The following is a 9,600-nucleotide window of genomic DNA, read 5'->3' as shown; positions in this document are numbered from 1 at the left end:
TTCTTTACCGCTGAACCACCAGAGAAGCCCTACACATACTATTTTGATGAATAGACACACAGACATCGATAGTTAGCTTGGGGGCTTTTTGATATCTTTTCTCATATGTGCTATGAATTTGTTTTATGTAGCCTTTCCGCTTCCTGTTGCATTTTTACTTTGAAAAATCCATTATCATTAGGTTGTTATTGGTTATATAGTTAGTATAAAATTTAATTGTACTTAAATTTCCTATGTTGCTATCCTTTTGAAATTACTTATGATAGTTGCTGAAAATTTATGTATTTTAATGGCTCTTCGAAGAACCAATAGATTTATTTTAACATTTTGCTTGTATGTATTCCTCACTTTCTTTGGATTGTTTTCTAAAATTTGAATGCTTTCCTTTTTTCCTTTTTTACTATTTTAAGTGATTAGAACATGTCAGACTGAATTTTCCCCAAGTATAGCTTTTAGTTTTATCCTACATTTTGTATATTTAGTGTTCGTTTTTATATTCTAAGTAGTCCATCATTTTATTCTTGATATCCTCCTTGACAAAGTATTTAGGAAATTGCTTTTTATTTTTATTTTTTTTAGCAACTCTTAAATTTTTTAAAAAATTTTCTATTGGTGTATAGTTGATTAACAATGTTGTTCTAGTTTCAGGTATATAGCAAAGTGATTCAGTTATACATGTATCTATTCTTTTTCAAATTCTTTTCCCAATTAGGTTATTACAGAGTATTTAGCAGAGTTCCCTGTGCTATACAATAGGTCCTATATTATATTTTAAATATAGCAGTGTGTACATGTCAACCCCAAACTCCCAATCTATTTCTCCTGCTTTCCCCCTGGTAATCATAAGTTCATTCTCTAGTCTGTGAGTCTTTCTGTTTTAAATAAGTTCATTTGTATCATTTTTTTAGATTCCACATGTAAGTGATATCATATATTTGTCTTTTTCTGTCCGACTTACTTAGGTTAGTAATGATAATCTCCAGGTCCATCCATATTACTGCAAATGGCATTATTTCATTCTTTATATGGCTGAGTAATATTCCATTGTATATATATACCACATCTGCTTTATTCATTAATCTGTCAATGGACACTTAGGTTGCTTCCATGTCTTGACTATTGTAGTTAGTGCTGCAATGAACACTGGAGTGCATGTATCCTTTTGAACCATGTTTCTCTCTGGATATATGCCCAGGAGTGGGATTCCTGGATCACATGGTAGTTCTATTTTTAGTGTCTCAAGGAATCTCCATGCTGTTCTTAGTAGTGACTGTACCAATCCACATTCCCACCAACAGTGTAGGAGGACTCCCTTTCCTGACATGCTGCAGTCTGTGGGGTTGCAGAGAGTCAGACACAACTTAGTAACTAAACAACAACAATTTCTGCCTATATTGTGCTCTAAAAATTTTATAGTTATAGGCCTTTAATCCATTTTGAGTTTATTTTTGTGTGTGGTGTCAAAAAATATTCTAATTTCATTTTTTATGGGTTTCTGTCCAGTTTTTCTGGCACCATTTATTGGATAGAATGTCTTTTCTCCAGTGTATAGTCTTCTTTCCTCCTAGATTATTTGACCATAGGTGTGTGGGTTTGTTTCTGGACTTTGCATGGTGTTCCATTGATCTATATTTCTGTTTTTGTGCCAGTACCACACTGTTTTGAAGATGGTAGCATTGTAGTATGGTCTAAAGTTAGGGAGCCTGATTCTTCCAGCTCTGTTTTTCTTTTTCAAGATTGTTTTGTCTTTTGTGTTTCCATGAATAAGATTGTTTGTTCTAATTCTGTGAAAAATGCCATTGGTGATTTGACAGGGATTTCACTGAATCTGTAGAATGCTTTGAGTAGTATAGTCATTTTTGACAATACTGATTCTTCTAATAGAAGAACATGGTATATTTTTGCATCTGTTTGTGTCATCTTCAATTTCTTTCATCAGCATCTTATGGTTTTCACAGTTCAGGTCTTTTGCCACCTTAGGTAGGTTTATTCCTAGGTATTTTATTCTTTTTGATGCAATGGTAAGTGGGATTGTTTCTAATCTTCCATTGTTAGTGTATAGGAATACAAGAGATTTCTGTGTATTAATTTTGTATCCTGCAACTTTACTGAATTCATTGATGAGCTCTAGTAGTTTTCTTATAGCATCTTTAGGATTTTCTATGTATAGAATCATGTTATCTGTTTCCAGAAAGTCTTAAAAATTAGGAAACTGCATTTAAGATATTTTATCATGGTTAAAATTCAGTTTTTGTTGTTAGTTTTATTGCACAGTGATTAGAAGAAAGGCCTTTATCTACATGGGTAGGGCACAATAATTTTGGTGTCAAGAAGTGGCTTCAGTAAGGCATTTAAACCTCGGATCTCACAAAATATTTATCCCTAAATTAGCATTTTAAACTGAAAAAGACTGAGATACCTTTTATTGACCAATTAAATTCTTTTCCCATGATCACCTCTAACCAGTTGGATAGAAGCTTAGAAATAAGGCAAGCTCATATTTTTGGTGTGTGTGGGGGGGAGAAAGTTGCATTATATTGCCCACCTGATTTGAGACTTAGGAATATTTGTTTCTCTCATGTAAACAAACAATTACAAGTAATTCTAACTGTTCTGATGTAGCAAATATGGCGTTCAGTAGGCAAGGACATTGGGAAGGGGGATCTCCTTTGATATAAGGTAGTTGGGGAAGGCACCTCTAGGAAGTGACATCACAGCTGAGACCTTAAGGATGAACATGAATTTAGCCAGTTCTGGGAATGGACAGAAGGTCATTGTATTGCCAGTTTGAGGAGCCAGTTTGACAGATGAGACTGGAAAGGCAGATCATGCCACTCCTTGGACTTTTTAGTTAAAGGCTTTAATGGCAGACATATCAGTTAGAATAGGATAGGTTAGGCTTGGGTAATATGGTGCCCAGATCTCAAAACACAGATTTCCTTCTTACTCCTGTCACCTTCTCAGTGTAACTTGGCTGAAACTCAACTTCACATCTTCACTCCAGGTTCTAGGCTGACAGAGCAGCCTATCTGAGAAGTTGCTGGTCATTTTGGTAGAGGGGAAAAATGAGCATGAATCTTCAAGCTTCTGCCTGAAATGACATATGCTATCTCTGCCCACATATCATTGGCTGAAGCAAGTTATATAAAGTCCAGTTTCAGTGGGGCAAGGAAGAGTTCCCTCCCCCAGTGAAGGGAAGTGCCTGTTGGTATAATTCTCTATCCCCTTCTAAATCTATTCCTCCTGTGCACCTTACCCAAGAAATAGGGCTACACCCCTTTCTGATTTAGTCATAGATTCACTCTCTTACCAGAGAAACAACTGCTTAAAAAGATTTATACCAAGTGTTAGTATTTTGTGTGCAAATGGCAAACTGCCGATTTCTCTAAATTTTATAAAATAGTTTTCTCTCATCCTCATGGGTCCTTAGGGGCAAAATTTAAGTCAACTTCAGTAGAAAGGATTTCATATTTCCTACCCAAAGGTTGTTCATTGTTCACTTACTAAGTGGTGTCTGACTCTTTGGGACACCGTGGATGAAGCATGCCAGGCTACCCTGTCCTTCACTATCTCCCAGTCTACTGAAATTCTTATCCATTGAGTTGGTAATGCTGTCTAATCATCTGATCATCTGCCACCCTCTCCTCCTTTTGCCTTCAATCTTTCCCAGCATCAGAGTCTTTTCCAGTGAGTCATCTCTTCACATCAGGAGGCCAAAGTATTAGAGCTTCTGCTTCAGCATCAGTCCTTCCAATGAATATTCAGGGTTGACTTTCTTTAGGATTGATTGGTTTGATCTTCCAGTCATAAGGAGTTGATGATCTGAGCCGCAGTCAGCTCTAGGTCTTGTTTTTGCTCACTGTACAGAGCTTCTTCATCTTTAACTGCAAATAATATAATCAATCTGATTTTAGTAGAAAGGATTTCATATTTCTTACTCAAAGGTAAGGACTGTTTATTCATTTGGTGGAGAGTCTTGAGCTGGAGAAAGGGATATTTGCCTACAGTTTCAAGTAGAATATAAGGCAAATAATTTACAAAGTGCTTTTCTCAGTGGCAAAGTAGAATATCTTGGCATTTTATTCATGTTTAAATTTGGAAGAGAGTTCAGGGGATGCATTAGTATTTCTATCTTTCAAACCAAGGAATGGAGGTATTTGTTTCTCAAAGCCCCACGCTGGGCCAGAATTCTGGCAAGAACAGTATAAACGAGTATCATTACCCTTTTAGTCCCGAGAACCACCAGCAAAGTTAAACGCTCTTCAGTGACATCTTTTAAAGGTAAAGGGGAAGAAGTGGGGGAGAAACATACGTGATGGGCAAAGAGACGAAAAACTGAATGTAGATTTAAAAACACAACAAACTGTATTTGGCCAAGCTAGCATCATGTCAAATCATCTGTCTGCCACTTTGAAGTATTTGTGTTGGGGCTGCCCATTGTGAGAGAAGACTGTCCTGCCTACAATTTTCTTCTCATCAGACTCGTTTGTTACTGAAAAAATGTCCCTTTGGTACAGCAGGTTAAAAAACCTGATTCTGCTTTAACTATTAAGCTTCTGGCTTTGTTGGATAAAAGGGCCGACCTCCTTTATTGCCTTCTAGAACAATGCACTTGGAAGCTCTTCCTCGGTAGGAGATAGAGGGAATTAAACGTGATGGAATACAGATTTCCATTTTCAAAAGAACTTTGAGTTTCTCCCACAGTGGTTTTTGCAGCTTCGTTGCCAGTGTCTTAACAATTTTGTAATTCAGTCATAATTCTGTCAACAGGAGGCTGAGGAGGACAGTGGCTACAGCTGTCACATAGCCAGTCTGGCTATGTGACATAAAAGATGCTCAAAAAGAATTCCAGTAGTGGATGATGGGTTCTATAGGATGGGCCAATGTTCATGCAACCATTGGCTTTATCTCAACAACGTATATCTTCACCTCAGAGGCTGTTGCTAGGGTAATTAACTACTTAGCATTCAGAGAAAAATTATACATTAGGTTTTATGTCTGTTCAAACGTCTGTAGAGTTTAATTTTGAAAAACATGGGCACACCATTGATCAGTCTTAGTAGGGAAAGTTACAGTTGACTTGCAGGGGCAATTTTAAACACACATATTTGCAACCAGATATCTGCTGTTAAATGAACAGTTTTGAGTCATTAACTGCTCACAGCCAAGGAACAAATTTCACAAAACACGGATAATTCCACCTTATCCTCTCAAACAAATTTTATTCATATTCTGCTCTAACAAATATAGCATGAAGGCAACAGTTGTTTAAGTTTCTTAGTGTATGGCACGGATGAAAAGAAACAAACATATTCAGAAGCAGTCCAGTGCTGAAATGCTGGTTTAACAAAAGAGGCACGTATTATTCTATTTAGCAGTTTATACCAGATCTCAGAAGACATTTTTTTTTTCCTTGCAAGCAACAGACTACATTTATTTGCATTAAGTAAAAACATATCTTGATCAAGAAAATTACTTTTTTTCTGATTTTCCTTTATATCACAAATGTCAGGGTAAGGCAAATCCTTAATGAATTGTATGATAAAAACCCTATTCCCCAAGAAAATATATTGAACATATTCTGCTAACTTTGTTATTTTTCAAAGCAAAGCTGACATGCACCACATACAGAAAAATGTCATTTCAAATCGAGTGCATCAAGCAGAGCTGTATTAATTCACAAAGAGGCTTTTCAGTGTTTCATAGAAAGATGTACAATTAGTTGGGATGACTAATAGGTGACCCAGTGTCACAGACTGTGTTTCAGATGCCTCCTTTGTAAGCTTTTGTGAAGGAAGGCTTGTCCATCACTTGAGTAGTTACCAGATAGAGGACAGACCCTTTGTCTCTCCTACAATGAGTACCTTTTTAAATAGAACTATTATGTGGAAAGCCCACCTCCATCCTCTGTATGCAAACAGGACTTAAATAAGGGACTATTTGCCTCCTACTCTCCTTCCTATAAACCCTTGAGTCACCTAGCCTGGCTAGAGAGTGGTTGGAAACGGACTTCCAGAATTCATGTTCGGAGAATGAATCAGTCTGGCAAATTTTCCATTGCACAGTTTGTACAATGACAGCACCAGTGAGATAAAGGTTTCCTGCATTGTGGGTATCTTCCATGTGGCCAAAAGCTAGATTTTTAATGTTTTACTATTGAAATAGAAATTTGCTTCATTGTTTGTTCTAAAGCATAAAATCTTCTAGCCAAACAGCAACCCAAAAGCAGAATGAGGGAAAAAATGAAAACGCAGTCTAATCATAAAGAGGAGTGTAAACCAATTCGGGAGCAGGGTTGATGGTCTTTACTCCTCACTCAGTGTCCCGGATGCAGAGCCCACTTTCTTTTTCTATAATTTTCAGGCAGAGAACTCCATCATCTCATTGATACCCACCCACATTGAAAACTGGATGAATGGCTGTCATTGACATCAAAAGGAACACCAGGACAGAAATAATTCTGATCCCTACTGTTCCTGCCAGAGACATTAGATCTTTGTCCATTAAAAAAAAAAAAAATCCCCATCCTTCTTGCCACCTCATGTTGTTTTCCACTGTTACTCATTACTCAGCATGAGTAGCACTCACGCTTGGGAGTCACAGGAAATATGTCTTCCTGGTAGATTGCGCTTGTCAAGTACTAGGTTGACCAAGACGTGCATTCAGGTTTTTCTGTTACATCATACGGAAAACCTGAATGAACGTGTTGGCCAACCCAACACTTCACAAGAACGATGGCGCCTGTCAGCTAAGTCATACAGATGATGTGAAATATAGAAGCTGTCTGTATTCCCGTGGCATCTTTGCTTGGATTAGTTAAAATGAGGCTTTTCCTTGGTTTTCTAGAAAGCAGTGTCTAACGGCAGTAGAGCACATATAAGTTTCTGTATCAAACTCTGGGATAATGGCAGAAGGGGAAACAGCCGTGTTCCAGAATCATGACGTCACTTAAATGTCACTGCTAGGTTGATGAGCCACTTTAAAAACAACAACAACAACAGCAGAGGGTGTTAAAACATATTACATAGGTAGAAATACAACTTATTATTCCAAGAGACCAAATAAGCCATCAAATAAGGCAACAAACTCAGAAAAGCCAAAACAAAATTCATAGGAAGACAAGAAAGTGAAATTTTCTTTAGAGGAAGGAGCAAAACTGAAGACCTCCATGGAATATGTAGAAAGCAGAGCCCCTGATTATTGTAGAAATGCTCCATTTGATCCATTCCTTTTCTCCCTCTACTAAGAAAAAAATATGCAGTTAACTTACATAAGGAAAGCCCTAAAGCCCTCATAAGGAAGATGGGTTTAAGAAGATGGGAGAGAGGGGGACAAATGGAGAAAGTGTCATCAACATATATACAGTACTGTGTGCAAAACGGACAGCTGAAGGGAGGCATGGCAGGGTGAGCTCAGTCTGGCCCTCTGTGATGACCCCGATGGCTGGATGGGGGCAGGGGAGGGAGGCGCCAGAGGGAGGGGGCATATGTGTAATTACGGCTGATTCGCGCTGTTGTATGGCAGAAACCAATACACCAGTGTAAAAAATTAAAAAACAAAAACCAGGAAAAAAAAAAGATATGCAAGAAATAATGGGAGTTTCCACAGGGACGGGCAGACTGGTCTTAGAGCCAGGGAGGCAGGCTTCTTGCCTTCTGAGGGTTCTATCCTGTTGGCTCTGGGACGATGCTTGTGACAACCTCTGACGTCTTCCCACGCCCTTAATCCCTTGTGACCACTGTACCAGGGACATCTTGGCTTATTAGTCCCGCTGCTTCCCTTCCATGCCTGCTGGGGGAGAGGACGGCCATCAAATTAGTCTTGAACTTGGCGTGAACAAAGCATACCATTTAAATGCAAACCAGGGAGCCAGAACTGCAAGCAAGGCCTCTAATTGCCTCCAAATTCAAACGAGAATCTGCTCTGTGGGTCATCAGTCCCTGGGTGAAAACAAGATGTTCTTTTATGGAAAGCAGATGTATGAAGATTTCAAGGAGAACTTTTTGGATTCTAAATGCAGCCGTCTCCCTCTCAACTAAAACACCTAGGAAAGTGCCCTTAGAATTGTGTCCCAAGGAATCACTTCTCCCTGAGGGAAAGACACAGTTAAAGGCTTCCTGAATCAGGTGAGCTCTGCTGAAAGTCAGGGTCAGACAAGGACGCACCTGCCCTCTTGTTACCAAGGAGGAGACCAGGGTCCATCCGCCTGCCTTGTTATGCCTCTGTGGTCTGCTCCGGATTAAACCCTGCCTTCATATTCCGCCTTAGAGCCTCATGGAGCAGTGCTGGACCTTGGGAATCCCTGAATAAAAGACCATTTGCAACCGATCATCCTGACGTTTTTCCAAGCGATTTCTGAGGGTTTTGCCCATTTTCTGTCCTGCCTCCTTCCTCTGTGGATTCTACTGATAGAGGGTTTGATGTTTCCTCAAATGCAGCTTATCAGTCACCTTCCTTTTTTTTTTTTTTTTGGGAGAAATCACTGTACCAACCAGCTTTGTGAAATAACCGAGAAAGCAGACAGGGACCAGAACACACTTGTGCGTTACACGTGCCACTGCGACCCCGGGGCGGACTTGGGAGAAGAAAAGACAGAAACGACAGGGATAGCGCCTGAAAGTTGCATTCACGTGGGTCCCCCACCAAATGAAAGAAAACTTTTTTTTTTCTTTTTTTTTTTTTCCTTTCTGCGGGTAAACAGAACAAAATGCAGCTGGAGAAATGACAGCAAAGGGTTCCCGGTCCTTCGGTGGGACTCGCCTCCCCCCACCCCACCCGCCTGCACAGTGCATGTGCGCGCCGGCGTCTTCCCGCACCTCCCCGGGGCCGGGAGGCCTGCACTCTGAGGACTGTCCTTCACTGCCATCGCGCTGTCCCTCTGCTTCATCGCGTGCCCCTGCCGAAGACAAGGAGAAGCCATTTGTTGAAGACGTCTTCACAGGGTGAGCAAGGAGTATCTTTTAAGTACAGCCATTTAAATGTTTCTCACCCTTCAAACGTGCCTAGAAAGATGTTTAATTATCAGAGAGCTTGGGATATCTGAGCTGTCATTGGTAGCATGGAGAATCTTTAAAGACCATATAAATCATTGTTAACAAAGGTACGCAACATGGACAACTTGCTGATGGGGGAGATTAACTCAAGTCTTCAAAGTATTATTTGAAACACCTAATCTTGAAGCCATAGGTCCTCTCTTCTTGGCCCTATCACATGTTCCAGTTTCCAGGGCTCAACACAGAAACAGTAAAAATGTACATGCTGCTGGTTTGCAACAGACATGAATGGTCAGCCCACTGCTTTGAGATCGTACTTATTAAGTAGGCATCTGCTGTGTTCTCCACTTGTGAAAGAACTCTAAGATATCCTGCCTTAGAAGAACCTATAGGGAAACGCATAGATCACAAGTATACTGCAAAGTCTTTTGAAAAATGCATTTAACCCACACCACTATCAAGACATTGCCCCCAGAAAGTTCTCATTTCAATTATGAACCCTACTCTTTTTTTAAAAATTTATTTATTTTAATTGGAGGCTAATAACTTTACAATATTGTGGTGGTTTTTGCCATACATTGACATGAATCAGCCATGGGTGTACATG

The 9,600-nt window shown here is 39.5% G+C and overlaps 1 protein-coding gene across 4 annotated transcripts in view; it reads right to left on the bottom strand.

Moving 5' to 3' along the window:
- Positions 1-5,195: 5,195 nt before the first annotated feature.
- MACROD2 (mono-ADP ribosylhydrolase 2) overlaps positions 5,196-9,600 on the bottom strand; it is a 2,147,232-nt gene continuing 2,142,827 nt past the window's right edge. For all 4 annotated transcript variants that reach the window (XM_043882748.1, XM_043882750.1, XM_043882749.1 and 1 more), the window contains one exon: positions 5,196-8,896. The gene's annotated coding sequence lies outside the window, so the exon portion shown is untranslated. The remainder of the gene's footprint in view (positions 8,897-9,600) is intronic.

This window comes from Cervus elaphus, chromosome 23, assembly GCF_910594005.1.
Source record: "Cervus elaphus chromosome 23, mCerEla1.1, whole genome shotgun sequence".
Taxonomy (NCBI): domain Eukaryota; kingdom Metazoa; phylum Chordata; class Mammalia; order Artiodactyla; family Cervidae; genus Cervus; species Cervus elaphus.
The sequence above is the reverse complement of the archived record's forward strand: the minus strand, read 5'-3'. Positions and strand labels throughout refer to the sequence as shown.